This window comes from Scylla paramamosain, unplaced genomic scaffold (assembly GCF_035594125.1).
Source record: "Scylla paramamosain isolate STU-SP2022 unplaced genomic scaffold, ASM3559412v1 Contig3, whole genome shotgun sequence".
Classification (NCBI taxonomy): domain Eukaryota; kingdom Metazoa; phylum Arthropoda; class Malacostraca; order Decapoda; family Portunidae; genus Scylla; species Scylla paramamosain.
In genome coordinates this window covers 1,787,501-1,792,500 of record NW_026973668.1, presented here as the reverse complement: position 1 = coordinate 1,792,500, position 5,000 = coordinate 1,787,501, and the positions used below count along the sequence as shown (strand labels likewise).

The window sequence follows — 5,000 nt, the reverse complement described above, 5'->3', positions numbered from 1 at the left end:
TTGTGAGAACGGTGTTTGTCGAGTGTTTGGCCGCGTTTGGCTGCGTTTCGACTCCCCTCCCTGTGCCCTGCCCCCCCCGCCCCCCCACAGTGCAGCGCGTTTGTCCGGCAGCACAAGTGGAAACAAACGGACAGAAGGACAAGACTGTGTTTGCGTTTTTTTTCCGCGAGATTTATACATATTTGTGTATAGTGTACTTTTATTTATTTTTTTGTCGTTTTTCGTGAGTGTTCTTCCGAATGTCGTGTTTGTTCATTTGTTTGTGTGCTTGGGTGTGCTCGGAGTGTGGTTTTTTTATTTGCTGTGTTTATTTGTGTTGTGTGATTGATGGAGAGAGAGAGAGAGAGAGAGAGAGAGAGAGAGAGAGAGAGAGAGAGAGAGAGAGAGAGAGAGAGAGAGAAAGAGAGAGGAAAATGGAAAAATACATGAATATTTAAAAAAAAAACGCACAAATCAAACGAAAAGGTGAATTCTTGTCGTTTTTATGTTTATTTATTTATTTATTTTTTATTTAAAGTGGGATTGACTGAAAGAAATTATGCAAATATTAAAAGGAAGCAAATCATTCAAGTTGAAATTTGAAAGAAAAATTTAAGTTTGAAATATCAGAAAAAGAATGTATTCTGAAAAGTTTAATATTTTGAAAAAGAAAAGGAAATCCAATGAATATCTTAAAGGAACTTTTTTATTTATCATTACGCAAAGCTAATGTAATGAAACAAAACCAAAATAATTTCAAATATTATAAAGGAACATAACTTTTTTTTTTTTATTACACAAAGTTAATATTTTGAGAAAGCTATAATAATTTGAAATATCCTTAAGGAACTTTTTTTTTCTTTACACAAATTTAATATATTGAAAAGTAAGCCAAAATAATTTCAAATATCGTCAAGGAACATATTTATTTTAATGTTGTTACACAAAATTAATATATTGAAAAAGAAACTCAAATAACTTTAAAATATCTTAAAGGAACATAATTATTTCTTTCACATTGCACGAAAGTTACAAGCACAAAAGCTAATATTATTATTTTTTTCCAGTTACACCGAATATATTGGAAAAAAAAAAAAAACTGAATACCTTAAAGGAACGTCAGATTTTTTTTTCACCATTGCACAAAACTTAAAGGCACACAAGGTAATATGTTAAAAGAGAACAATTATTTTTATTACACAATGCTAATTTATTAAAAAGAAGAAAAATAACTTCAAAATATCTCAAAGGAATATTTTTAATTTTCTCAATGGACGAAAACTAAAAAGAACATGAACTTCAAAATATCTGTAAGGAATATTTATTTATTTTATCATTGGACGAAAGTTAAAAAGAAAAAAAATAACTCTTCAAAATATCTCAAAGGAATATTTTTAATTTTCTCAATGGACAAAAACTAAAAAGAACATGAACTTCAAAATATCTGTAAGGAATATTTATTTATTTTATCATTGGACGAAAGTTAAAAAGAGAAAAAAATAACTTCAAAATCTCTCTAAGGATATTAGTTTATTTTTTTTAATTTATTTCTGTCTAAAAAATTCAAACCACAAAGGTAGAATATTAAAAAAAGTAATATTAATACGCACATTTTTTATATATCTTATTTATTAATCAATTCATTTTTATTTATTTCCATCTATCACGAAAATTTAAACCACAAAGCTGGAACATTAAAAAAAAAGTAATATTAATAACAAAACTTAAAGGAACGGACATTTTTACCGTATTTTATTTATTAATTTATTTTTATTTATCTTCGTCAATCACACACAAAAAAATTAAACCACAAAGCTAAAATATTAAAAGAAATAATATCAAAATAGCTTAAAGGAACGCATATTTTTACCTTATTAATAACAAAACTTAAAGGAACGCATATATTTACCGTATTTTATGTATTAATCAATTTATTTTCATTTATATTCGTCTTATGACACAAAAATTGAAACCACAAAGCTAGAATATAAAAAAAAGTAATATTAATAACAAAATAACCTAAAGGAACGCATATATTTACCGTATTTTATGTATTAATCAATTTATTTTCATTTATATTCGTCTTGACACAAAAATTGAAACCACAAAGCTAGAATATAAAAAAAAGTAATATTAATAACAACATAACCTAAAGGAACGCACATTTTTACCGTAGCATATTTGTCAATCAATTTGCATTTAGTATATATTTCTTTTATTTTCATCCGTCACGAAACGACTGAACGGCTTAACGGCTTGACGAAAGGCTAATGATTGTTCCGTACAAGTGCCAACCGCTGTAGACATCACTGCCAATACTACCAGAGAAAACGGGGCCTCGGTTAGCCTCTGGAGGGTCGTGAGGGGGCACTGCTTTAAACGGTCAGGCTCAAATAATTCAGATTTTTTTCCCTAATGCGTCTGGTTCGAGTGTGTTTTTTGGTTCGTTCTTCATCCATTTTGGAGTCTAGCAGGTTCTACTTGAGGTCACTGGGGTTTTATTTGGCGTTCTAAGGGTTTTCAAGGGTATGTTTGGGGTTCGTCTCAAGTTATTTGGGTTTTTAAGGTCATTTTGGTGTCCAGTTGGAAGTTATTGTGGTTCTGAAGGCTGTTATTCAGGTTGTTATTTTTTTTTAAGTTATTGGGGTTCCGTAGGTGTTTTTTTTGGGTTCGTCTCAAGTTATTTGGGTTTTCAAGGTCATTTTGGTGTTCAGTTGGAAGTTATTGTGGTTCTGAAGGCTGTTATTCGGGTTCTGCTATTTTTTTTCAGTTATTGGGGTTCCGTAGGTGTTTTTTTGGGTTCGTCTCAAGTTATTTGGGTTTTCAAGGTCTTTTTCTGGATTTGATTATAAGTTACTGTGTTTTTTTAAGCGTTTTTGGGGGAGGGTTTAATTGGAGTTTTTTTAAGGTTTTCCAAATTCTACGAAAAAAAAAACTACAACGAAAAGCTTTAACTAGAACCCTGAAAACCCTTGACAACTCCATTACTTTCCACTAGAACCCTGAAAACCCCTTGAAAACCCATTACTTTCCACTAGAACCCTGAAAACCTCTTGAAAACCCAATACTTTTCACTAGAACCCTGAAAACCCTTGACAACTCCAGTACTTTCCACTAGAACCCTGAAAACCCTTGAGAACTCCAGTACTTTCCACTAGAACCCTGAAAACCCTTGACAACTCCAGTACTTTCCACTAGAACCCTGAAAACCCTTGACAACTCCATTACTTTTCACTAGAACCCTAAAAACCCCTGAGAACCCCATTACTTTCCACTAGAACCCTAAAAACCCCCGAGAACCCCATTACTTTCCACTAGAACCCTAAAAACCCCTGAGAACCCCATTACTTTCCACTAGAACCCTAAAAACCCCTGAGAACCCCATTACTTTCCACTAGAACCCTAAAAACCCCTGAGGACCCCAATACTTTCCCAGTGGAACCCCGAAAACCCCAATAACTTCCAGAACAGCCACGGAAACCTCTTGAAAACCCCAATAACTTTTGATAGAACCCTGAAAAGCCCTGAAGAAACCCAGAGACTTTCACTAGAGCTTGCCAGACGTAAAAAAAAAAGCGAGAGAGAGAGAGAGAGAGAGAGAGAGAGAGAGAGAGCAAACACATTTAGAACCAGACAAAAGGTTGAGACTAAGTTGAAATTGCGTGCGTTTGAGTGTGTGTGCGTGTGTGTGCGTGCGTCCCGTGGGTGTTGCGTGTGTTCTTTTGTGTTCTTGCGTGTTATTTGTGTTCCGAAGCGGTGATGTGTGTTAGTGGTTTATGAAAATCAAAAAAATAAGCATGGTTGTCTGTTGCCTCGTCTTGTTCGGTTCCTTGCTGACTGGAACGGAAAAACCTTGAGAATTTTTTTTTTTTTTTATTCATTCATTTTTTTTTTTTTTTCTGTACGAAGGAAAATCTATCGAAATAAAGTAAAGGAAGCCGAATTATTGAGTGAAATGAGTGATGTTATTTGAAATGAGTTAGAAAAATGCGAATAACGTTGATTTTTTTTTTTTTTTTACGAAAAGAAAAGAAAAAAAATAAAGAGTTATTGAGTGTAAATGAATAACTGTAATTGAAATGGGTTAGAAAAATGCGAATGTTGTTGAGAAATAATAGATTTTTTTTTTTGTACGAGAAGAAAATTAAAGAAAGTTGAATTATTGAACAAAATAAATAATGAAAATAGAATGATACGAAATAATGTTGAAAAAATGTGAATAATGCTGAGAAATATAGATTGTTTTTTTCGTATTAACATTTGCCAAGGAATTTAGTTAAAAAAAGACTAGATATTTATTTATTTATTTATTTGATTTAAAGAACATTAGCAAAGAATTCGCTTTAGATATTGAATAAAATGAATGATGAAAATGAAATGGATAAGAATGAAGCATATTTGATGGGGCAAACGAGTGGAAAATTGAATTAATACTGAAAAAATATATATATTCGTATCAGAACAAATATTATTAAAATTGAGTGTAAAAAAGAGATTAATTGGGGGAAAAAAATACGTCTTTCATATTTAAAGTAAATCTGGCAAAGAAATTAAAGAAAAAAAATCTTCGAAAATTTTATCTTTTTTCGTATTCAAATCTAAACTAAAAAAAAAAGAATATTAAGGAAAATATGAGGAAAATTAATGAAAAAAAAAATATATTGACAAGAAAAAAAAGTAATAATAATTGATAAAGGAACCCAAAAGAAAGCGGATTATTAACAGAAAAAATTACATAGAATATTTAATGATAATAGTGAATGGCAATAGCAAATTAAATGAAAGCGAAATATTGATAGCGAGAAAATATAGACTTTCTTATTTCATATCAACACAAATAGTCAGAAAATTTATTATAGAAAAAAAAAAATTAACGGAAAAAAAATTGAATGTTGATGAAATTGAACGAGAAAAAAATACGAACTGAAGAAAAAAAATAATAAATAAATAAAAATAGACGAAACTCGGAATGAAAAGATTGATGTTATTATTGATGGGAAAATAAGAATTGAAAGGTGGAT

The 5,000-nt window shown here is 30.7% G+C and overlaps 1 protein-coding gene across 1 annotated transcript in view; it reads left to right on the top strand.

Annotated features, from left to right (window-relative positions):
* Positions 1–402, top strand: part of LOC135096275 (BTB/POZ domain-containing protein 7-like) — a 16,368-nt gene extending 15,966 nt beyond the window's left edge. The window contains 1 exon segment of the mRNA XM_063997647.1: positions 1–402. This exon segment is cut by the window's left edge and continues 755 nt beyond it. The gene's annotated coding sequence lies outside the window, so the exon portion shown is untranslated.
* Positions 403–5,000: the final 4,598 nt, after the last annotated feature.